Here is a 26,805-nt window from a genome sequence, read left to right as displayed (position 1 = left end):
TTGTGCTACAGACTTCCTCCGCTCTTGCCATCCTACTGAAAACAGGCCGAACAAAGGCAGATGGAGCCTGAGCAACTGCAAACAAGGCTGCACATACTACTATCAGGTTCTCTTTTTTTCTTGCATTTTGCTGGCCCTCACCTAGCCTGTAAACACAGGAACTGCTGCATAAGAGGGAAGGGATACCCCTGGGAACTTTTATCCCATTGATTAGAGTGTGCACAGGAGTCACTTCCACCCACTACCTAGTGCCAGACACAAATGTGGCACCGCTGGGCACCCACTTAAGAAAAATTTCTGGACCTGTGTATAACAAGAAGTGGACTGGACCTGCTTTCTGTCGCCTTAGAGGAGTATTGACGGACAGGACGGGTTCCTTTTGGTACCTAGAACAAAGAAGTGGACTCCAAGAATCCGTTGCCTGACCTCCTTAGTGGCTGCAGGGAGACAGCGAGCTGCAAGAGGATTTTTCCTGGAAGTACCCAACTGACTAGTGGCAATTGGACCTAGAGGACCCTGCTGGTGACCTCTACATCTGACAGTATATTTCTGTAGTGTATTAAGTCACAAGGTAAAATCTTTAACCAGAACAAACGTTGTAGGTGCATTCAACTCACACTGGTCAGCATCAAATTAAGCCTAGGTTCTGGTCTGCTATGACCATTGACAATCAATGGCACTTTGTGCTTTTGTCATCATTTCTACTAAAAATGTAAAAACGTAATAACTCTGGTTACCTTTATTTGATTTTTGTCATTTTATTTATACACGTTCAGTCTATTATTCTAATTTGGTTTTGGGTTTTATAGTTTTACATTTTTACTTTATTTTTGTTTTGGTACTGCATAAATACTTTGCCTTAAGTTAAGCCTCTCTGGTCTAAGCCAGAGCTATCAAGGATTTGTATTCAGGTTAATTTAGTGACTTTGAGGGTTCATCCTGGCAAGGGTTGTGATTATTCCTTCAGGTGGGTAACTCCCACCTCAAATAATAATTCAATTTCTTACATGGTATTTATGATGCTAACTGTGGGACTGCATCGGTGGGTTAGGTGACCTTTCCCTTCAGAGGCACAGGAGTATTGAAGTGAAAATACCCCTTGTGTGACAGGCACTAAAGTGTGTGGTAGCATGTCCCATGGTATTAGAAATATATTCCTGACTGTTTCAGATACATTCTATGTGAAAGGCAGTGGTGCTAGAGGGTGTGCTGCTGCTTCTGTTTTTCCTAGGATGTGAAGAACTGAAGGGTGCATATACTGCTACGTCACCATGGTGCTAGGTTCACCTTGTATAAGCTGCTCCCCGCTCACAAGCTGTTAGCAACTCCTTGCATGACATCCACTGCTGTCTCGAAAGCAACTTAAAACTTGGATATTCGACAAGTAATTCCCCACCCTTCTTCAAGCGCCTTGAGACCCTCTGGGTATATAGCGCGCTATATAAATTAATTGAATTGAATTGAATTGTGTTCAGGCTGTCTCCTACACTTGTGGTGCCTAGCATACTGCAGTATGTGTGAGTTACTCCATGCTTGAGAGTTGCTGTCATGACAGTGTATGAAGTGGGCACTCCCACCTTCCACAAGTGGTTCTTGGTGTTACTGATCGTCCATTCCGAGATTATTTGTGTCTTTTGGCAAGGAGGCAGACATCAAGCTGCTGTCTGCCCCTGTGGCTGCATTTTGAGAATGTGCTATCTGCTCATTTGCCCTTTAGCACCCGCTGTGCCCCATGTGCTGTGGATTTCACAGTCTCTTCACTTCTTATGGGACATGAACTCGAAGTTGGTGCAGTGTTCCCCTGTCCCATTGGTGCCAGGAAGAATTAAGGTATAATGGCACCATTACCAGTGCAACTTGACGTTTGACAACTCCAACCAGCCCCTTGTGTTCCCTGTTTGTGACGTCTCCTCTATGTCCAAATTCAGAAAGTCTACCTCACTTCTTCCACTGCACATTCTGTTTCCAGTACTTTCACTTTGTCTAACTGCAATGTGAGAGTCTCGCCAGCTAATAGACTGGCTGAATAATCTAGTTTCAGCCCTCCTATTCTTAGTTCCTTCTTGATCGCCATCTTAGTTTCCTTCCCTCCATGTAACCTTTTACTAATTTTATTTCTGGTTCCGTTTCACTTTCATGTTCATCGTTTTCCCTCTACAGATATTAACTTCTTTTCAGACGTGTCATTTTTACAAAAAAGAAACTCTATTTCCTAAGAGTTTGGTTTATTTCACTTTGACCAATACCTCAGCTCACAATTCCAGGTGTTTCCTGACCTGGAATTATTTGGTACACAAACAGGTGGGGACAGTCCAAGGGGCGCAAACAATGCTTCCATTGGATGGGCCCAAGCCTGCCCTCCCCAACCCGCTAGCGCTCCAAGCAAGCTCGTACTGAGGGCCTATGTCCATTAAATTGTTCATCATGAGGATGCAATTCCCTCCTACGCTGTTTTCCCTTGCTTTATTAAGCTATCATGAAGAGTTTTCTGTTACTTGATAATCAAAATTGCTTAGTTGATATTTTATAATTCCTTATGCTTTGCTTATTTCGCTACACCTCATCAGACCTTTGGTTCAATAACTTAGAAGGTTGTTGTGCTGAGGTGCATGAAAGAAAATGTCATGTTCATGCTGCTTGTCTGCATCTCTGTCAATGTTAGTCAATTAATGTTTTCCATCTCTGCACCCAGGATCTGAACCAGCATTGCCAGGAGAACACTACATCACAACGTATTAACCATCCACAACCCAACATTCTCTCCTATTACTCGTTCTAATTGATCATGCATAGACCTTCGCTGATTTTTGCCAAGATTTGTGCTAATGATTGCGACAGACATCATTAAAATGTTGCTCCACTCTGGTCACATTGTGATCTACTTGAATTGGCTTTGTCCAGGTCAAATAAACAGAAAAGATCTTTCCTGTTCCACTCATTGGATGTGAATTTAAATCTACACACAATGACTTGATTCTACAGTGAGGAGGAGTGGAGAGCAACCCAGTGGACAGGTGGGGGAAGAGGTATCAGCAGTGCTGACTACCAATAAACCCCATTGAGTGCCCTAGAAACGTTTCGGTATGCATACAAATGAACCCTACCTTGGGAAGGCCCTCTCTCATGTATCAAAGCACTTTCATGCACACTACATACAATCAAGGGCAATCTGAAAGCCCTGTCTTGCAAAAAAATCATGTAAGCCCTACTTTTAATCAGCTGAAACCATCCTTTAGCAGTGTCATGGAACAGTAGTCACCCATGTTAGAGGGGGCACTATTTGGGGCTTATCATTGAGACCCAACAGAATCTAGCATTCTTTTAGTGAGGAATTTACAAAATAAAAAGTGGCTCTTGTCGGGAGAATTGTGGCATAGGCTGCCCTGCTTGCTGGCCAGGGGCTGCTTTGCTGCCCAAAGCCTGCTGTTGCTGTACCAGGACTCTTCTGTTGCTGTAAGCTGCCCTAATGAACTCAGCCTGCCTGTGTTACCCAAGACTCCAAGGAGTTTCAACGGGTCAGTCGGCTGCCCCCAGGTTCAAGCCACTGGGTCATAACAGGCTTCTTTGATGTTGATGCATCTCAATACAGCACAATGATGCCCACCATCAGCTCTGGGTCAAGGCATTACATCTCGTGCTCGACGCCGATGCATCTCAGCGCAAGTCCTCTCGAGCCCCGCCACTTCTCTGCCATCGACACAAGCCGGGGCTGACATCAGTCCAGCGCAACGCATTTTGACCCCCTGCGCCACCACATCCCAGACCACATCTCCGCAAGCCCCACCATCTTCCACCGTGTTGACGCAGAGCCTCACATCGCAGCTCCTCATTGATGGTCATTGACTTCACTGCCGTCTAATGCATCTCGCATCACAGAATCTCATCAATGGCTCCTCACCACCGACCCAAGCAGTTTGATGTAAGGACTTCAAATCTCAATGCACAGGGCCACAGGCTACCTTTCAGTGGACGGATCTCAGTCCTGTGTCTGGCATGCTTTTCATTGCTGAAGTTACGACTTGCAACCGTTCTACCTTGACCAGATAACCGTGGTTAGTGCTTTTTGCTTCTTAGTGCTTCATTTTCACAAAACCTTTAAAAACTGTTTGTGTGCTGCATAAATACTTTAGATGTTGCTTCTAATTTTAGGTTGACTGGCCAAGACACCAGTGGGTTAAGCAAGCTTAATTAGGGGTTTATTTGTGTTTTACTCTGACAAGAATTGTGGTTGCTGCTTGAGAAGAGTTTCACCCCGCCCCCAACCAGTAAGCCAATTTCTCAGTGAGTTTATGAATGGGTGACTGGACTTGTGGATATAAGGGTTAGTGAGCAGACAACTAGGACACTGTAAGATTAAGACTGAGCAAATGTGTGGTTAAATGTGTGAGTGGGGGATGAATGACTAGGTGAAAGAATAAACTATCATGGCAGGTCATTCACGGTGTGAACCATATTCCCAAAATCAATAGATCAGTTTAGCACAGGGCTCCATATTTTGGCTTTGTGAAGGCAAACACCAATAATACAAATGATGTAAACATCGGGGTATGAAAGAGAAGCAGGGCAGGATGGCAGAATGGCAAAATTATGAAAGGATCATTTTGTGAAAAGGAATATTTCCACCCAGTCACAAGACTAGGTTAGTGATCAGGACGGTCAACAAAGATCTGTCAGTACCACTGCAAAGCCAGCTCCACAGGGTAAAGCAAGGGGCATAAGGGAGAAACATAGGAGAAATCAGCATAGCTTTTGCTGGGCATAGTAGGAGATGCAATATGGAGTACTGGTGCTAGCATATTTCACAGAGGAGGTCTAAGAAAAGCACAGAGAATGTTGAATAATGGAGTTGAAAAAGGTTAACTTCAACCCAAAGAAAGGCTGACATGTCTATAAAGTATGTTAATTATGTTAATACCCTTTTGATGTCACATCTGTTTTTCAATACCACACTGCCCTACACACTTATAGAAGTAAAGTAAACATCCTGCCTCCAATTTGGGAAGAAGGAAAAATGAACATATATGTCAAATACTCTAATGTGACCGCAGATAAAGCACATGTACAAATCTGCCCTGTGATAGCTGTCAAAAACCATCACTGTCAAAAATAAATGCAGAATCGTTGGTTTTAGCAATTGGGATGCAAGTGACTGAAATGGCCATCAAAACACAAGTTCCTCAATGATATACAAAATGGACCACAGTGAAAGAAATGCTTTAGCATGGAAATAAGATGCCTCTTATCCAACACGAGCAGAATGCTTCATCCTAGGAAGCACTGTTTGCATACATGAGGGTCAGTGTGACATGCTTACAGAAATGTCACATATGAGTGTTCATTGGAAAGGGACAGTATGTGTGAAGGGTTTTCTAACTTAATGCTCTAAAGCTAATTTGTTGTAATACCACTGTAATATTTTAAGCTTACTCCAAGTATTTGTAGCATCCACTCAAACATATGTAATGAAGTATGATTTTTCCTTGCTCTGTCTTTCAAAATGTGTTTATTTTCAGATTCCAAAATGTAGAGAAGATGAAGTCTTTTGTAAAGGGATGACGGATATAAGTAAGAAAAATATAATTTATTATTGTTAACACTGTCTTAAGATAAAGCAGTAGAATTAAAATAAATATCTCAGTTCTTCATTCCTGAGCCATAGAATATGTTATGGATTAGGGATTTCCACACCTGCCATTCCATCAGCATGGCCTCCATAACTGCCTCAATTCTGCTCTTTCAATGGCATAATGGTAATGGATTCTTTATTACAATTATGTGGTAGGACTTTATGGGTGTTCATTTGCTTGAAGATGCATCACCTTTGCTTGGCTGGTTAGAGGCAAAGCCCATGTTTGTTGATGTGGTTCGAAGAGACTTGAAACACTTACTGGGAGTAGTGTAGGCTGGACTTTTCCTGACCGTGAAGGTTGCCTCCAGGGTCACAGAGTACAAATTTAGTATTGTCTTATGATTCAGAGGGCAGTGAGAGTGGGCTTCCGCGCAAGCTACAAGTGCAATTCACAATAACTGCATGTGCTGGCAGTCCTGTGTGAGACTTTTTATTGTATGCATGCTGTGCTTCGTTCTTGTGGGAGGGTTACCATTGCTTTTAGTGGGTCTTGAGTTGCTAATGGTAGGCTGCTGCTGTAGATGAGATAAGCATCAATGTGGGCAGCCAGGTTAGGTAGACGTGGCGCTGTCACCTGTGATTGATTTTTAGTATGACTGCTCACAGCGGGTGGGATAACTGGTGCCAGCAGGTCGCACCTCTTCTGCTGAACTCGGATCCCAACAACCCTTCTACCTGCCCTACCCTGCTTAATGGTAAAACCAAGAGAAGAACCCACCAGCTCTTTGGTAGTCTGGGCCTTACACTTGAATTTGCTTTAACAGGAAGAGTGAGGATCAGCAGAAAACATGGGACTTCATCATAGTTGTCAGGGCCCACAAAAGCTGTGTGACACCAAGGTACAGCATGGGTTTAGGAGCATAATCGTGAATGCAGTGCATGTCTGCAAGACCTGGAGATAGTAGAGCTGATGTGAAATAATCTGGGTGGACAAGTATCTGCCTCAAGACATGGGCACATGTTTGCTAGGACTCCAGGAAAATCCTGAGGAACATAGTAGTAACAATGAACATCCTGGGGATATTTTGGAGACCTGGTGCATCTTAGTCCAACATGGCCAACATGCTTGTTGCAGTAATGCTTCGATATACACGAAGGCCGATCAGCACAGCTTGCTTATGACAATATGCAACGCACAGGGGGGCTCTTTTGAAAAGGATAGGACCTGACAAGCTTCCTCTAACAATCTTACTTAAGAGGTCATTTCCTCTAACACTAATGTTATAGTTTTCCTCTCAAAATACTAAAAGCAACTATGTCAAAGTGTCCTAAAACACAGTGGTAAAATGGCTTTGAACAGCTACCAGACAACACATCTTTAGATTAAATTACAGTTACAAATTGAAAAACAACAAGACTTCATGAAATAATGACCTAATAGAATTGTTGGTACACTGGAGAATGTAGGTCATGACTGAGGATCTTGTTACCCTGACATCATGCACAATCAACAGCAACTGAAGCCAAAGAAGCCCCACAAAGCAACATCCTTGAAATTCATTGAAACTCTAGCTGAAACAACTAGACTATAGACACCTTTCACGACTAAGACAGTGAAAAACGTAGGCTGCTATCTCAAGTGGCATTTACCTCTGGGGAAATAGGCCTATCATCTCTCCACTACATGCATTCTCTCGCTGAGGATGCTAAGAACAATTCTTCCACATCTACCTTTATCAGCCTGCTGAGTGGTAGTCCAGGCAACCATTTTGATAGCCTTGATTATTGCAGTTCATTCTTGCCTGGTGCCCCTCTGGATCTGCTGAAAAAGCTTAGTATAATCAAAATGCTATTTCAAAACTGGCTCTAGGACTGCCTCGGAATACTTCCACTGTCTTAGACAAGCCGAATTGGCTCCCAGTGGCAAAAAGGATAATTTTTAAATCCATTTGTTATATTCATAGGGCCCATCCATCACATCAGACCTTCATATGTGAGGTTTTATTTGCTTGAAGAAAACATTCCTTCTTACAATTCCTTAATTAATTGTTTGGTGACATCTATCAAACTTTGGAATGCTCTTCCAGTAATGTTACTCAAAAGTCATGCCCTTTCACTCTTCAAAAAGGCCGTGAAGATCAGACTGTATGAACAGCAGCATGAAGTAGCTGTTTCCTGTTGGCATTTTTTTACTTATTTCTCTCAACTCTATGTTTGTTCGCTTGAAATTGGGCCGCCATTAGCGCCCGATAATTGATACTGTTTGACCAAAATAGCAACAAATATGTAAATTAGCGATAGTCTCTATTATGACTTTCTATAAGCTGTGCTTCTGGGAGCTCATACTAGAGAATAAATTCACTCATTTTGGCAAATCATTAAACAAACATATACCTATGCTTGCTCGTGCTTCTCCTTGCTGGTCTATGCTTGATGTCTCTGGGTCCATAATAGGCGATGATCAGCAACTTCCCATTTGAAATTATCAATATTAGAGAATGTGCATGGCTCTTAAATATTTATTAAACTCTTTGTGATGGAGTAACACAGGAACACTAGAGTCATTGATCTTCATTTCCTGCATTTCTATTTTCAAAGTATTCAGGAAGGGTCTTTAAGAGCATTTTATTTAGATTACTGAAGCCAAGAGAAAGGTATTTGGGGATACTCTAAAGGCGTAATAATATGTCAAGTTAAGTTTATGTTGAGCATTTGCATCACATTATATTTGGGGTTAGGAGATTGGTGTGACACTGAGCATGACAATGTTTATCCTAGGAGTTCTGGAAGATTTTTTGTTGTTACTAAGAGTCACCTCAAATGAGTGGGCAATACAGAACTTAAGAATTGCTTGATATCCCTTTTAGAAATAGGATGGGGTCACATCCCTCACATACCCTGCCCCAAAATGAAGCAAATGTGTAAACATACTTACTGAATTCCTCTAATGTTGTACATGTTTATACATTTGTGCAACTAACAATAGAAGGATGCAATCTCAAAGTATTTTGAAAATGTTTCTCTTGGACAAAACTTGTTGTGGTGCTAATGAAGTCTAAAAGTTGTATCAACTACTCAACTCAGATCTCAGGCTAGGAATGAGCATGTGCATCATGTGCCCTATTCTGGATAGAGTCCAACATGGAATATTTTGACTGTTACTTCAGTGAGTTTTTTCCTTCAGTTGCTGCAGGGATTGTAATGTTAGTACATCAAAATCGTGCAAACATGTTTAGTTAGCAATTCCTGCATGCTGAATCTCAAGCTTTGACATAGGGCTTGATTGCGAATGAGACAGTCAGACAGCTGACAGGCCGTTGATGGCGGTCTGACCATCAAGAGCCCTTCAGTCCGAACGCCGGATTACGATGCTGCCAGTTGGACCCACAGCTACCGGATGCAAGACCGCCTCCCCCTTCAGGATCAGAGATCCCGACGGGGCGGTGGTCAGGCTGCGTCCAAGAGTAGCAGAGGTGCTGAGGCAGGCACCGCTGTCACGGTTACATTATCCCTTTCCAACAGCCTTTTCATTACAGGAATACTGCCATTAAAAAGTTGTCGGAAAGGGATTGGGGGACCCCAAACTCTGGGGGCACATGTAATGCACCCACTCACCTCTGTGTACTGTGTGCCATGCACAACATGGTGCATGGCACATAGTGCACAGATGTGCAGGAGGTGCATGCAGGGCGCCGGCATGTGCTGCAGCCCTTTCCTAGGGCCACAACGTGCTTGCTGTGTTTCTCAGCAACCCCACGGTCGCATCACAATACGGCAGTCGGATCACCCACATGCTTACCGGTGGTCTAGTGACTGCCACAATGGCAACTGGCGGTCCAACCGACTGGTATCATAATGATGCCAAAAGTCATATTCTGTAATTTTTTTCAACTGAATTCATTTTATCCTGGAAATTGCAAGAACGTGAGAGGATTAATAAAATCATGTAAGGAGAAGTGATTTAAGACTTGTGGGTATTTCGGAGTCAACAGAAGGTGGAATCAGATTCCGCAACTGATGGAAGAAATTGTCAGCACTGATATTTTACCAGGCATCAACAAGGAGTTAAAATATTTGGCAGAGTTCACAGAGTGCCTTTTCTTTTTCTATCATAAACAGGTTCAAAGCCTAGAACTATATTGATGAACTTCGGGGATTACAGAGTAAAGGAAAAAATAATGTCCAAGGAAAAACAGATGAAGACGTTTAGAAAAGAGAATCAATATGATTTACAAGTATTCCTCAATATGTCTTTTGAGAGTCCCATCTCTGGAAAATGAATGAGTTAATACTGGGGTTTAGTCAGCAGGTGCCCAGGCTATGTTAATCAAAATATAAAGACTAGGATGTTCTCAGATGACACATATTTAATGGTGTTTCTTCAGCACAGGCAACCTTAAATAAGCTCCAAAGGAATTAGGAGTAGAGATAAAGTAGGTATGCCATCAGAATAATGTCACCAGAATAATGCAGGTCTAAATTAAAGTAGTATACTGGGGGAAAGAGAAGAAATGTGTGTCAATGAAATATAAATCCCGAAAATGTAATTAGATAATGAAGAGATTGGCTGGGTTTGGGTGGTTGTTTAGAAGACATATCGACGGTACATAATAGTATTCTTAAATAATATAGTACTTTTTTTCTATGGACTATAATTTAATATTTTTTAATTAGGTATTAAAATATTTTAGTAAAGGATAAGGACTTTTATTATTATATGTAATCCCTTTGAAGTCCAACACCTTCCCTACTGTTGCTTAGACTGGAGTGTGAATAGTAAATCTGATGCCAGCGAAGACCAGCAATTGTCCTAGTGTTGCTTAGACTGCAGTAGGAATAGTAAATCTAACCCCTTTGAAGTCCAACACTGCCCCTAGTGTTGCTTAGGGTCGAATGGGAATAATAAATCCAACCATTTTGAAATCCAACACTTTCCCTACTGTTGGTAAAACTGGATTCATGTTAATATTTATTTATTTAGTTGCCTATTTGTAATATTGTAAGGCCAAAACCGCGAAAGGCAGCCAACCACACTCTGCACACAGACCTAAAGCTGTGTGCCGGCATTCGGGGGCAGAGTCAGCACCAGTCCGACAAGAAATCACCACGCGGGTAATGGCGCCTGAGAGACTGTTCGTGAGGAAACTGGTAAGACGCGGTAATCGCGTTTTCTAACGGTATGGCCTCGTTTTTTCCACTTAGCTCTGTGCTTAAATAAGCGGAACCCCTGATGAAGTACCTAGCTCTACCTACAGAGGTAAGACATACTCCACCTTTATGTGTTCGTGCAGTTTGAGCTAATTATAAATGGGCATAATGATTGTATATATCTATATGTTGTATACTTCAACATATCGAGCACAGTTTTCTGAAAGTGATTGAATGGTCTATTTCGTCCTGTAAAATGGGTCCCTGATTTAAAATTTAAGATATCCCTCGAATAACAACACTATCGTCTGTCACTCCTCAACGTACTTTCCCATGTTAAGAAGTCAAACCATGCAGTGCTTTTAGAATTGAAATGTTTGTCTCTCCAAGATGCAGTATTTTAGTCCCTTTCTTCTTTCCTTTTTAAAGATGACTAATAGACCTGGGCATTTCAGATATTAGAAACTTCTATGCTTTTAAACATAACGATAACAAGACAATAAACACCTTGTCTAACAACAAGCCATATCTTCGTTTTGCATTATTAGTGATATTCTTGGCTGGATATTTCTAAGTTAATTCAATACACATTAAAATACCTTCCTTTACAATTTTGAGTAACACAAGGCTTACCTCATAACTGTTGATATTTTCCCCACTACCTAAATGAATACTGCGCATTGTTGCATGTTTTTTATTGCTTTATTACAGAATTTGGAGAGCTGATTTTTCTAACAGGAAAAACTGTTTGAGAAAAATACTGCACAAGTTGTGTGAGTATCAATACATGTGTGTAAGTCCTGACGAAAGCTCCACAGACCCCTCGGGCCTAAGGAGCTGAAACATGTTGACAATTCTCCATTAAAAATATACTACTAGACCCAGTAACTCGGTCTATTCAGAGTATAAAGCTTGTTTTATATTAGCGGAAACTCACCCCTTAATAAATAACTTGGGTGTTCTTTCCCCTTTTTAATAATTTTTCCCTTTTCTTTATATTTTGGTTTCACATTGTTTGTGGGGAAAACCCTCTATCTCTGGACACTGCACTCGAGACCAGAGGTGCCTCTGGATGAGGCTGGCAGCCAACACATTTTGGAACACCCTATGATAACTGCCATAACTTCAATGTGGGGCGGATGAAACATATATACCGCACTCCAAACAACATTGAGTTTTTGAGGGTATTCTAATCTCCCTAAACCAAAGGTTGAGAAGTGTTACAAGTGTACTTTTTCACTTTTGATTAATTTGAGTTTGCCAGAGGGCCTAGTCCTAGTGACTCCATGGCACCCCTTCTGAGCCAATTATTGCCCTGGGGCCCCATTCCCCAGGGCCACATGTATTTAATGGGGAAGAGGGTCATTTAGTCCCCTCCCCAAGCCTCATTAGGCCCTGGGGACCTCATCCCCCATGTTTGTTTTTTTAATTAAAGCGCCCCCTCCCCAAGCCTTATTGGGGCCTGGGGACCCCATCTACTACTTGAAATAAAGTAGAGGGGGATCACGGACCAGCCCCCCTCCCAGAGCCATTATCGGCCCTGCAGACCCCCTCTCCTTGGGCCCGCATTACTTAAAGGTGGGTGCCATGGTGGCCACTCACCATACCCCGCGGCGCCAGTGGCATTGCTGCTGCCTACAGGTAACAGCTACTTATGCTGTGCCCTCCGGGCAGATTTCCTGCCCACATCAGTGCAGGCTAGGAAACAGATTAAAAATCTGCTCCCACCCGGTGGTAGCATTTTCAAAGCTCCTTCGGCTGGAAGTAGGCTTTATGTTTTGACAGGAGTTTTAAAAATGCTTTAGCCAGGCAGGACTAAACACATGTTCCCCACCCGCTACAGTGCAGGCAGGGAAACCGCTGTATCCCAGTGGTGGGCTTCCTAGGTCACAGCATATATAATGGCTGAGGGAGTTGGGCCGCATGGCCCCTCCTTCCTTATAGTTTAGCGGGTCTAAGTGATGGGTTACCCGGGGCCTTTCTAGACTCGGGAGGGAGTTCATGTGGCCTCCCTCCCCTTAAAACAATACAGTGGGCCCGAGGGATGGGGTTCCCAGGGCCAAATATAGCCTGGGTAGGGTTTTGCACAATCCCTCCCCAAAAAATACTGGACCCCGGGGTAAGGAGTCCCCGTAGCCAAAAGCGGCTCAGGGAGGGTGCTTTGTGCACCTCTCCCCTTAAAACATAATTTGAGTCCCCCGGGGCTGAATTGGCCTGGGGAGGGGGCCAGGTGCCCTCCTCCCCCTAAAATAATACTTTGGATACCAGTGGATGGGGCCTCTATCTGTTTTGTCTTCAGAACATTTTGAAACAATTATCACAAACAAGCTCATATTTCAAAGGTGTGTATTACAAAATATATAGGTTCATTAGCTATTTCAACACTAACATAAGTATATTCTGGAAACTTAATAGCCCCATTAGGATTAGAAGTAATTGTTACATTAATAAATAGCTTATGCAATTGTTAAGTAGCTGGGGAAGATGGTTTTCCTGCAGAAATATCTAAACAATAATACATGAATTAAAATTTCCATGAACAAAGCTAATCAATGCCCGCTTCGTTCCATAAGGGTATATTAGCATGCTTTGATAAAAACCCCTTAGATCCAAGTTCATATTGACCTATCACTATGTTAAACCACTCTTATTCAACAGGCTAAATCAGACTCCCTCCATGACCCTCTTCCCCCTAACGTCTTCAAGCAAGTCCCGAGATGTTGGCTCCCTGCCCTACTGACATTTTTAATGCTATGTTGGATCCATATTGCCACTATTGAAAAAACCCAACCTTAACCCCACACAACCCACAAATTATAGGCCAATTTCTCATCTTCCTCTACCTGCCAAACTAGCGGAGAAAGTCATGAACGAACAGCTGACAGACTATTTACTAAAACATAACTATCTAGATGAAACACAGTTCGGTTTCAGAACAGAACACAGCACGGAATCTGCTTTAATCAAAGCCACAGACAAAATCAGAGCAATTTTGGACTCAGGGGTAGCTGCCGCTCTGATTCTGCTCGACCTATCGGCAGAGTTTGACAGTGTTGACCATGATCTTCTGCTGAGTCGTCTAATATCCATCTGCGTTTCTGACAGAACACACTGTTTTCATCAATTTTGTCAGGCAGAATACAATCAGTAGCCTTGGGAAGCTACGAGGCTCCGCCTTTCGTCCTCCCATGTGGAGTTCCTCAGGGCTCATCCTTGAGCTGCACACTATTTAACATTTATGTATCAGAATTGCCTAAACTCATAAGATCTTTCGGTTTAGAACTGACATCCTATGCAGATGATACACAAATTCCATTGTCTGTATCGAAAAATTCTGCACCACCAATGCAACATTTTAGGGATTGCATGCTGGCAGTCAGTTCCTGGATGAATTCTCATTGTCTGAGATTAAACTCAGACAAAACAGAAGTAATCACTTTTGGCAACTTTTTGCCTAACTGGTCACAGAACTGGTGGCCGAATGATATGGGATCAGTACCTATTCCAGCCACCAAGGCAAAGAACCTTGGTGTGATCATCTACGACAAATTGAATTTTAAACCACAGGTAAATGCTTTCTCCTCGAGCTTTGTCTTGCTGAATACCATAAAAAAAATACTATCTTTTATCCCACCGACAGCAGACAAATAGTGATTCCTTCTCTGATCCTGGCAAAACTCGACTATTGTAATGGTCTCTATATTGGCCTGCCTCTATATTGTCTCTATATTGGCACTGGCTTCCGATTTCCCAGCGCATAGCCTTTAAAGCAGGTTGTATCACCTTCAAGACCACACAAGATAAAGGCCCTGCCTTTATTCGCAGTCTGGTTTCTAAATATATTCCCACCAGAAGCCTGCGCTCTGCTCAAAAATCCCTACTGGAGGTGTCTTGCTTTAAAAGGAAGCGACAGGGAGGCTGCTGCTTTCGCCATCTAGCAGCCTCACTTTGGAACTCCATCCCCTTACCGATTAGGCAGAGTAAGGATTTACTCACCTTTCGTAAGGGACTAAAAACCTGGCTGTTCTCTCAAGCCTACCATTAGCCATTGTTAGCTCAGTGTTGTGTTGGACGGATTCTTCACTTTCCCTATAGCGCCATGAAGCCCACGGGCGTACGAGCGCTTTACAAATTGATTTTAACATAACATAAAATAGAACTCAATAAGTTGCAAATGATCCAAAATGCGGCTGCGCTCTCCTGTTAGGTATCCCTAGGCACTCGTCAGTCTGAAATCATTTGTATAAGCTGCAGTGACTCCAAGTTAGGAACCGCATCATCTTCCAAGCCCTTTGCAGCACCTATAGAGCACTTCAGAATACTGACCCCATGTTTTTGGAACCCCTACTCTACTGGTATGTTCCAAAAAGGCATTTGCGCTCCGAACAAGCTAAACTGCTAGCAACTACTAGAGCCTTCAAGGCCAGATGGGGTGGTAGTAGCTTCCGGCAGCTGCCCCCAAACTCTGGAATGCACTCCCTCTCTCCATCAGAATACTCCCAACTCTATTTGCATTTAGGAAGGCCTTGAAAACCTGGCTATTTGAGAAATAATCACTTTCATCTTACAGATACTGGCTCAATCCTCTGCTCAGAGCCAAGACACCCCCGGGTACTCACGCGCTTAATACATTTATTAACATTACAATTAACAAACAGTGACAACAAAATGCTAACAAAAATCTTTCCTCTTTGGATTACAATCTGCTCAACTCTTCTCCTTCATACAGATCAAAATGGGTTTGTACCATCATGTTCATCAAGTGTATACCGATAGCCGTTTTGTAACCAAAGCAATTGACTACTTCTCCACCTCGGGCAACCCTGCTGCAATCAATCTTTTAGATGCTAAAAATGGATTTGACCTAGTGACTTGGAATTTTTTATTCGAAGCTTTAAAGAAAATGGGGTTCCCTATTTTACTGACTTGGATGATAGCTTCACTGTGTGCAAAATCATTGGCATGTGTGACATTGAATAATAATCCAGTAAAAATAATACATATAACAAGAGGAACTTGACAAGGATGTCCCATGCTACCAAATATATTGCACTACATATCACACTCTGTGCCAGTCTAATACTAAAATCTGTTATCAATGTGTAACCCTAGTTTGAAACTCTATACAGATGAGATGATATTATTTTTACATGCAGAATAAGCAGACATTCAACATGTTTTTGATAAGATAGCTAGCTTTACAAAGCTTGTAAGATATCAAATAAATGTCTCAAAAACTAAGACAATACTGTTCAATGCACAGGTAGAGGTGTGTTACCTTCAAGTCTGCAACTGACTTATAATAAAACTCCCTAGAGATACTTGGGCATTTGGAAGAATACCCCCTGATATGTATGACCCTCCCTCCAGCACTACAACAGGTTCCTTCCAGTCTTTACCACTTCTCAGGCCTCTGAAGCAGCCACAGGCTCCAGCATTGTGGGACTACTACTTACTCTCCCACCAGCACTACAACCCCCAACAGACTCGATCACTGAGAGGATAACTGCAGACCAGTTCCTTCTGGCCTTTCCCTTGGGCCTCTTAAGCAGCTGTTGTCATCCACATTGTGAAGCCCAGGATTAGGGTGGGCCCGTCCACACCTGTCAGAGCCCCGAGGAGCCTGGGCTGGGCCACCCCTTTTTCACCTCCACCTCCAGGTAGGTCGCATCACCTCCCCTCCGTGCACCCTCCCTCTGGGTCTGCCCCTCTGTCTGCCCAGCTCAGCTTCCCCCTGCTGCCTACTGCTGGCTCTGCAGTGCTTCCCCGGCCCCAGGCTGCCTAGACATGTGCCACTTGCCCCTCCTACTTTCTGTCTTCCCCTAGAGCCTGCCTTGCCTGCTGACCCTGGTGCTGCCCCCCTGCCCTGCTGCTCCCCGCATCCCTGTTTAACTACCCTGCTAGTCTACAGTCTACTGCTCTCCCTCCCTCTGCCCCCTTTGCGGTGCCTAGTTGCTCCCCAGTGAAGGTCCACCACCTCTCCCATGCACGCCTGTCCCCCACCGCCATGGGGACTGCAGCACCACCATGTGGTGGATGCATGCAGAGGGCACGCGCGCATCTGGATCATGTCCAGCACCAGGACCCCTACCTCCGTGGACTACCAATGCTCACCTTGGACTTACTACGAGCCATGGTCTCCCGATACAAGGACAATAACAACTATGCTCATGCCTCCCCCAGGACCATAGAAGGCCCTTTTTCCTGCCAGAAATGTCACTTCTCCTGCATCACTGAGGAAACCACCCATGCCACGACCACCAGCCACACTGCATCACACACAACCACCAACACCACCATCACTAACACCTTCGGAAAGATCCACTGCCTGCAGATCAACACACACTCACTCAGAAAACACACAATGGAAATCTGGAGCACTATCTCGACCAAGGCCCCAAGGCGCCATCTTCATCACAGAGACCTGGCTGAACCCCGCATCTGCTCCAGACATGGCCACAGCCATCCTCAATAGATACAAGATCACAGACCGGGACAGACCCAACAGAAACTGTGGCGGCATCGCCATAATCTACAAGGAGAACCGCAAATGCTCCACCACCACGGACAACTCCACCTTCTTTATGGAGCACCTCAACTACCAACTCCGAAACTACAGTAAAACCACCAACAGAGGCACCCTCACCTACAGACCTCCAGTACTCCGACCGGCCTTCTGCAACACCATCCCCCACTTCATTGCCTCTTTCGTCATGTACTCAAATCTGTACATCTTCTTAGGACACCTCCACTTCCACCTTGGGAACACCGAAGACCCTAACACAGCAGACCTCCTAGAAAGCATGGCGAATCTTGGATTCAAACAGCTGGTCACCGACCCTACCCAATCTGCAGGACACATCCTCAACCCTATCTTCTCAGCTAGCAACAGAGTGAAATACACCCACACCAAGGAGCTCACCTGGACTGACCACCACTGTGTCCACTTCGTCCTCCCGAACCCCCACCTCCATCACCAGCCAAACACGAAGCAGCTGGGCAAAAGTAACAGAACAACAATGGTCTAACACCTACAGCGCTCGACTACCAACCACCACTGGAGACACAGGACAAGCGGCTGACAACTTTGAGAACTGGCTTGTGGCTAGCACTGGCAAAGTCGTACCCCAGAAACCCACCAACCCCAAGAACTGAACATGATACCCCAATTGGTTCACAGAGGAACTAAAAATCCAGAAACGTGAATGCAGACAGAAGAAAAGAAGATTGCGCACCAGTAAGATGTTGATGCTCTCAAGCAATATCACAACCTCCTGAAGAACACCAAGAAGACTGCCTTAGCCATCAACAGCATAGTCAAAGAGTTCACCAACCCCCTGTCAACTGAAAACAACATTACACCCTCACAAGCTCTATGCGACACCCTTGCTGATTTTTTTCACAACAAAATCTACCAAGACTTTGCCGCTCATCCCCACTGAAGACAGCTTCAACGTCATCACGCTGACTGACATACATCCACACCAGACCACCTCTTGGAGCATTCTCTCTGAGATGGAAATGGCGTCCATCATGAGATCCATCCACTCCCGAGCCCCAGTTGACCCCTGCCCACACCATACTTTCAAGCTCAGCAATCAACCCATCAGCAAGGAAGTCACCAAAGTCTGCAACTCCTCAATCATCACGGCCCACTTCCCCCAGAAATGGAAAAATGCTGACGTGAAGCCACTGCTGAAGAAGCCATCCGCAGACCCAGGAGAACCTAAGAACTATCAACCTAGCTCCCTGCACCCTTTCCCTGCTAAAGTCATTGAGAAATCCATCAAAATCCAGCTCACCGGGCACCTGGAAAACCACAACCTTCTGGATCCCTCCTAATCAGGCTTCAGAGCTAACCACAGCACAGTGAAAGCCCTAATTTCAGCCATGGATGACATCAGAATGCTGTAGGACAATGGGGAAACAATAGCCCTCAACCTCCTCGACCTCTCAGCATCCTTTGGCACCGTCTCCAACCACAGACTGCTAAACAGACTCCACCAGATCAGCATCAGAAGAGCAGCCCTCAAGTGGATCACATCCTACCTCACAGGAAGAACGCAGAAGGTCATCCTCCTGCCCTACTCCTCGCACCCACAAGAACATCACCTGTGGTGTACCTCAAGGCTCATCCCTCAGCCCAACCCTCTTCAATGTATACATGACACTCCTGGCAAACATCGTCAAAAGCCAGGAATTCAACATCATCTCCTACACGGACGACACCCAACTCATCCTCTCCCTGACTAATGACTCAATGACCACCAAGGACAAGCTCCAAAAATGCATGAAAGACATGGCCGCCTGGATGAACAATAACTGTCTCAAACTCAACACCAACAAAACAGAAGTACTCATCTTCAGGAAAGACAAGGAGGTCAAGAGACGGTGGCAGAGTCTCCAAACCCGCTCTGCAGAAAACTGGTACAGCGCTACTAGCGATTGTATGCTGGAAAGCGTAATTGTATTTTAAATGCTCATTTCTTGCCCTGCGCGCACTTGGATAATTTTAATTGCATTTGTGTGTTGATTACGAACGCGCACATTTCTTTTAACTAAATTGCACTTCCAACGCTGACTACATAGCGCTAGAAGTCACCGCGTCCACTCTCCCTTGTTTGTTCCTAACAACTGGGAAGCAGCCTTAGCGAGCTACAGGGCCAGCGAGGAGTGGTGGTTCAACCATACTTCCTGTCCGCCTCGTTCCGACAAGGTAATTATTACCGTTGTGCGGAGGGCGGACAGGTGAGAGCCACACACTCGAGGCACTTCCTGTTTCCACTGGAGCGGGTAGCGCTCTAGTGGTTCATCTCAGGGGCTATTTAGCCCTCGCCTCCTCTGGAGCGCGCAGCGATCGCGCGCAGCCGAACTCCCGCCGAAGACCCGCCAAAGAGCTGCCCGTCTGCGCCCGTCCGCGCCAGGACGGTGCCAGGTGCCAGGGGCTATGCTCGGCGCGGATACCCCACAGAGAAAAATCAGGTATTCCGCCCTTGATCTACTATGCTTAAAACCAACCCACCTGCCAAAATGTATTAACGATAGATGGCCACTTCCAGAAGGCCCTTTCTCCTGTAATACATGTCATTTTCAAGCCAATCATTTAAACCACTCAGAACCCATAACCTCAGAAGCAAGCAAATCAAAACAAGGACTACAATGCCTATTATTGAATGTTCGCTCAATGCCCAAACATCAATTTCAGATATGGGATTTACTTCATACATCTCAGCCAGATCTGTGTTTTCTCACGGAAACATGGCTCAAACCCCATACAACCCCTGCAATAACGTTAGGGATCCCCTCAGGGTACAAGCTCTTAAACATGGATCGACCCATTAAGACAGGAGGTGGATTGGCCATCATATTTAAGGAGCATCTGAAAGTTACCATACTAGAGCAAAAATGTAGCCCAACACTAGAAATAATGATTTTCAGAATCAACCTCTCCACTAAAATAGTCAAGAAAGGAGCACTCATATACCGCCCACCTGGACCAGGCGCGGGTTTTTCCCTTCCCCTTATGGAACTGCTTGCCCCCTATCTCAGAGCCAAAGAAGAATTTGTTCTTCTGGGAGACTTTAACCCCTTCCATGCTCATGACGAGCTCAGCTCGTCATGAGGCACAGTTGAGCTGTGCTGATGACGAGCTGAGCTCGTCATGAATATAGGAGCTTTCCAATTTCCAGCACAGGGGAAAAATAACCACAGCAGCGATGTGGTTAATATACACGCAGACAACCCAGAACTCATGGAAACAAAATCCTTTCTCACTGACATGTCTACGATAGGCCTGAAACTCCAGAACTCCGGTCCAACTCATAAAGGGGGACACTTCTTAGATTTAATCCTTTCGAACTGCCCCACCATTTCCTGTAAAGCTATTTCTCAGTTGGATTGGACAGATCACTTCCTAATACAATTTGACCTCCCGATTACAAATAAACGGCCACCTAAAGTAACTCTTCCCCCTACATGGAGGCGTCCGTGGCACAAAGTCACATTAGAAGAATTGCAGAAGATTTGGAAAGAACCCAAATTCTTGGATACAGACAAGGTAGAAGATACATTAACTAAATTCAATGACTCCCTTAAAGAGGCCATAGACAAACTAGCCCCGTTAAAACTGTACAAACAATTCCCTAAACACAAACAAGAGAATTGGTACACAGAGACATTGAGAACGGAGAAACAAGGTTGTAGAAGACTAGAAAAGAAATGGAGGAAATCACACCTTGTAGAGGACAGGAAAGCCTATCTAGAAGCTCAATCAAAATATTATAAAAACATTAGAAGAGCCCGCAAGGACAGTCTGACCCAACAACTGATAGATGTTGTAAAGACACGGGTTGACCCAGCAAGTCCCTGGGACCTGGGTGAATAATTGGTACAGACAAGATGGTCCCAGAAAGTAAAACAATCAAAATCACTTAAATGAATTCAATAGAAATTATAGCACCATTGTATTTAATCACAAAGTGTCATATAAACTTATTTACAAAAATGAGTACACAGTTTAAATATATACAATGCCCCTATTGGGTAGGACAGGGAAGGTAGTGTTGGAATGGTGAAGGTATGGGGAATTATGATACAAGTCAATTGAGTCCAAGTAAATCAAAACATCATCATCAGTAAACACAATGGAGAAAAAATTCATCAGTCCATTAACACAAACATGCCTCAAATACAATAAAATCACAAATGATATGTTAGGGAAGAGGCTGAACAAAGAAACGGAATGTCGACGTTTCGACCCAGGTAGATGCAGGTATAACTGTGACCTTGCTAGAGGGTCTTCATCAGGACGGTGGAGCAGGGAAGGCGGGGCAAAGGATCTGTAGTTGTTCGAAGGGGCACGGTGGGGTGCACAGACACTCTCAGTGGGATACAAAATATGGCTGCGTCTTAGGTCACATGAGTGGACAAGCTGGTGGAGTGGAGTGCAGACTGGATATTTAATCGGCCGACAGATGGTGGCTCAAAAAACGCAGAGCAGCCCAGGTAAATGACAGTCAATTCCAAGCGTGATGTCTTAAAACGGTATGGTGTCACTGAAGGTGGACGGGGTGTCCCAGTTGATCAGTCAGACACTGGGATAAGAAAAACAGTCGTCTTGGGCGAGTGGGGGTTCCGGTTCAAAAGTCACTGGTTGGAAAACGTTGTGGCGGAATGAGTCAAACGGGTCTGGAGGTGCACCTCCAGACCCGTTTGACTCAAGCAAGGTCACAGTTATACCTGCATCTACCTGGGTCGAAACCCCCACTCGCCCAAGACGACTGTTTTTCTTATCCCAGTGTCTGACTGATCAACTGGGACACCCCGTCCACCTTCAGTGACACCATACCGTTTTAAGACATCACGCTTGGAATTGACTGTCATTTACCTGGGCTGCTCTGCGTTTTTTGAGCCACCATCTGTCGGCCGATTAAATATCCAGTCTGCACTCCACTCCACCAGCTTGTCCACTCATGTGACCTAAGACGCAGCCATATTTTGTATCCCACTGAGAGTGTCTGTGCACCCCACCGTGCCCCTTCGAACAACTACAGATCCTTTGCCCCGCCTTCCCTGCTCCACCGTCCTGATGAAGACCCTCTAGCAAGGTCACAGTTATACCTGCATCTACCTGGGTCGAAACGTCGACATTCCGTTTCTTTGTTCAGCCTCTTCCCTAACATATCATTTGTGATTTTATTGTATTTGAGGCATGTTTGTGTTAATGGACTGATGAATTTTTTCTCCATTGTGTTTACTGATGATGATGTTTTGATTTACTTGGACTCAATTGACTTGTATCATAATTCCCCATACCTTCACCATTCCAACACTACCTTCCCTGTCCTACCCAATAGGGGCATTGTATATATTTAAACTGTGTACTCATTTTTGTAAATAAGTTTATATGACACTTTGTGATTAAATACAATGGTGCTATAATTTCTATTGAATTCATTTAAGTGATTTTGATTGTTTTACTTTCTGGGACCATCTTGTCTGTACCAACAACTGATAGAGGCAGGAAATTCTTCAAAGGAACTATACAAGATACTTACATCGTTTGTAAAACCCACAGCATGTGTGAGCTTGGATGACTTCTCACAGCCATTATGCAATGAGATATCCCTGTTTTTTTAGAACAAAATTAACACAATATACGATAAAATCCTGAAAACCACCAACACCAACTGTGGGAACCCTGCCCTCATTTTGCAGCAAAAAATGGAAACTTCCCTTCTCTCCTTTCCCCCAGTTTCTAACATTGATCTACCTCTCCTAACCAGCCATATAAAATCAGGCTCCCCTAATGACCTCATATCAGCAAAAATGTTGGCTCCACTAAACTCCTTCTTAGGCCCTTACTTCCGAACCATCATAAATCAATCCCTTAGAGAAGGACAGGCACCCTCTGAGTGGAAACAAGCAGTGGTCAATCCCATCCGGAAAAATACCTCATTTCCCTGGTCTGACCTGTCTAACCTCAGACCCATCTCCCTCCTACCCTACCTCAGTAAACTCACCGAGAAGCATGTGAACACCCACCTGTCAAAATACATCGAGGCAGCGGAAGGCCTAGACCTCTCCCAATCTGGTTTTAGGCCTAATCACAGCACTGAATCAGCCCTCCTTTCCGTGACCGACAACATCAGGATGTCACTGGATAAGGGGGACTCAGTGATTTTAGTGCTGTTAGATTTGTTCGCTGCCTTCGACACGGTATCACATGAACTTCTTCTCGAAAGATTGAGTGATGTGGGGGTAGGAGGAATGGCCCTATCATGGCTACAAAGCTTTCTCACCGGCCGCACTCAAGGAGTCAGACTGGGATCCCACTCTTCACCCTCTAGGGAGTTAACCAAGGGAGTGCCACAGGGCTCGTGCCTTAGCCCCACGCTTTTTAACATTTATGTGGCCCCCTTAGCAAATCTAATAAGATCATATGGATTTTCTCCGGTGTCATACGCTGACGACACCCAGCTCCTGTTTCCCTTTCAAACTTTGACACCTGCAATTCAGTCCACCTTTGCAGATGGGATGAGAGCGGTGGCGCATTGGATGGCTCAGAACTTCCTCCAATGCAATGTGTCCAAAACCGAGGTCATGCTGTTCGGGGGGCGACTCTCTTGTGGTCCCCAAATTGGTGGCCCTTGGAGCTAGGTCCAGTTCCCAACCCCAAACCAGTAGCAAAAAATCTGGGTGTCAAACTAGACCAGGCGCTCCTGTTTAAGGAGCACACCAATCAGGTGGCAGGTGCCTGCCTCCACACGGTGGGGCTCCTGCGACGTGTTTTCCCATTTCTCCCAGACAGTCACAGGAAAACGCTCATACAACCCTCATAATAAGCAGATTAGATTACTGCAATGGATTATATCTATCAGCAAATGAGGAACAACTGGACAAACTTCAGGTTGTCCAAAATATGTCAGCTAGACTGGCTCTCAATGCCCCTCCAAGAACACCTTCCCGTCCTCTTCTTCGCCAACTTCATTGGCTGCCATTAAAACAGCGTATAAAGTTCAAAATCTGCAACATGATTCATAGATGCCTGTCTGGATCTAGTCCAAAATACTTAAAAGAAATATTCGTCCCATACATCCCTGGACGCTCACTTCGTTCAAGTAATCTTCAACTGTTACAGGTCCCAAAAATAAAAAGAGCTAGACAAGGCGGACGTGTCCTGTCTTACAAAGGACCTATCCTCTGGAACTCCTTACCCACTGAACTCAAACAGATCAGCAATCTTGAACACTTCAGAAAAAAACTCAAAACCTACCTCTTCACTCTGCCATAATCCTAGGCAATCTTCCTGCACAGCTCATTTTGCATAGTAAAACTGTCCAGTACAAGCAACAGCGCAGAGATATCCCTTCGGGAATTGACTCAGGCGCTCTACAAGCGAATAAATAAATAAATAAATAAAGGACACCCTCTGGAACAACAAATGGTGGACACCTGAACTAGGCCCAACCCCCAAACCCACTGAACATGCCTACAACCTAGGCATGATCTCCGACTGCCAGCTCTTCATGATGAAGCAGGTCAGCGCCATCTCCTCTGCTTGCTTCCTCAGCCTCCGAATGCTCAGGAAGGCCTTAAGATGGCTCCCATCCAGCACCATCCGAACAGTCACATAAGCTCTTGTCACCATTAGACTAGACTATGGTAACTCCCTCTAAGTTAGAACAACTGCCCAACTCATGGCATAACTCCAAACTATCCAGAACACTGCAGTCTGACTCATCCCTGACCTCACCAGATGGACTCACCCCTCAACTCAGGAAACTCCACTGGCTACCAGTCGCGAAGAGATGCCAGCTAAATCTGCTCATCTACGCTTACAAGGCACAACACAACGGACTGGCATACCTCAACACTCGAATGAACTTCCACCAGCCTACAAGGAAACTCTGCTCCGAATCCATCTTCCTAGCAGCCACACATCGTATCTGCCGGACGAACAGCAGAGGCCAATCCTTCTCCCATCTGATGGCTAAGACCTGGAACAACCTCCACCTGGACCTCAGAGCCTCACCTTCCCTCCTGCAGTTCTGGGTGGACCTCAAGACCTGGATGTGCAACCAATAGTGGAACCAACAGATTGTTCTTCCAGCACCTCGAAACCCTGACGGGTGACGCTGTTCGCGCTCTACAAATCCAATTGATTGATTGATTGATTTGTATAATTTAACTACATACCATGGGTCTGCTGCTGGCCGCCTCTGACAAGTCTGCTGAGGCAGGCAGTGAAGTTGCCTGAGAGAAGAGGACGGTGGCAGTATTTTCCTTCATTGAGCAACAGAGAGGAGGAAGGAGGAGGAGGAAGGTTGTGACTGTAATACACAGAGAGAACCGCGATCTGAGCCCCCCAGCGGCGGAGCCTCCCCATTCCCAATCCCCCCCTCCAGGGAAGGAGACCCTCGGCGGCTGGAGCGCTTTTAAGGGTGGATTATTGCCTCCCCCGCGGCTGCCTGTGAGCGTTTTTGACTCCAGCACCGTCATGGCGGATCCCAGCAGCAGCGGCCGATACCAGCAGTTACAGAATGAAGAGGAGCCAGGAGAGCCTTCACAAGCAGGAACCGATGCCCCACCGCCATACAGCAGTCTTACGGGAGAGAATGGAGCATTTTTCGATTTGAAGACGAGTCTGGCTTTCCAAAACCACCTTCGCACAATGTTGCAACCTCACTTCCAAGTTATGATGAAGCAGAACGAAACAAGATTGAAGCCACTGTTCCTCTGGTTCCTGGGAGAGAAGATGATTTTGTTGCTCTGGATGATTTTGATGATGCTGATCAGCTGAGGATAGGCAATGATGGGATTTTCATGTTGACGTTCTTCATGGCATTCCTCTTCAACTGGATTGGGTTTTTCCTCACCTTCTGCCTCACCACCTCAGCTGCTGGACTATATGGGGCAATATCTGGATTTGGCATCTCACTCATCAAGTGGATTCTGATTGTAAGATTTTCCATCTACTTCCCTGGATATTTTGATGGCCAGTACTGGCTCTGGTGGGTTTTCCTTGTGTTAGGTTTTCTACTCTTTCTCAGAGGATTCATCAACTATGCAAAAGTCCGTAAGATGCCAGATAAAATTTCAACTCTCCCCAGGACCAGGGTCCTTTTTATCTACTGAAGAACATTTCTGGGCCAGGCCTTCCTGTATTTATGAATTCAACGTCAAGCGGCAACCGGACACCTGCAGGAAGTGTTAAAAAGCTCGGTGCGAAAAAGGAAACAAGATCAATTGCTTTACAAAGAACATATTAAAACTATCTAAAATAAAAACTACATACCAATTTTTGCAGGAGGTCCAAATCTTATCAGGGCAATGGAATAGGTTAGCCTTTACATAAATAGGCAGACTTGCCCTGATAAGAATGAATATAATTCTGCTTTGTGTTTATTTTTTTATTCATCATTTTACCTTGCGTTCTATAAGAAAAATTCTTTCAAAAACGTGATTACTTAATTTTTATGAAAGCATAAACAAAAGCAGAGCAAAAAAATAAACGTTATCTCCCCAGGCAATGGGGGGATTACTATTACCTGATTTTAGAGAATACTAAATGGCTGTAAATATAATTA

The 26,805-nt window shown here is 44.6% G+C and overlaps 1 protein-coding gene and 1 pseudogene across 2 annotated transcripts in view; one reads left to right on the top strand and one right to left on the bottom strand.

Annotated features, from left to right (window-relative positions):
• CFTR (CF transmembrane conductance regulator) overlaps positions 1–26,805 on the bottom strand; it is a 1,194,762-nt gene that overhangs the window by 323,930 nt on the left and 844,027 nt on the right. The window lies entirely within an intron of this gene.
• On the top strand, positions 25,621–26,505 carry LOC147751333 (NEDD4 family-interacting protein 1 pseudogene; annotated as a pseudogene).

This window comes from Lissotriton vulgaris, chromosome 1_1, assembly GCF_964263255.1.
Source record: "Lissotriton vulgaris chromosome 1_1, aLisVul1.2, whole genome shotgun sequence".
Taxonomy (NCBI): domain Eukaryota; kingdom Metazoa; phylum Chordata; class Amphibia; order Caudata; family Salamandridae; genus Lissotriton; species Lissotriton vulgaris.
This window is presented reverse-complemented; position numbering and strand designations above follow the sequence as displayed.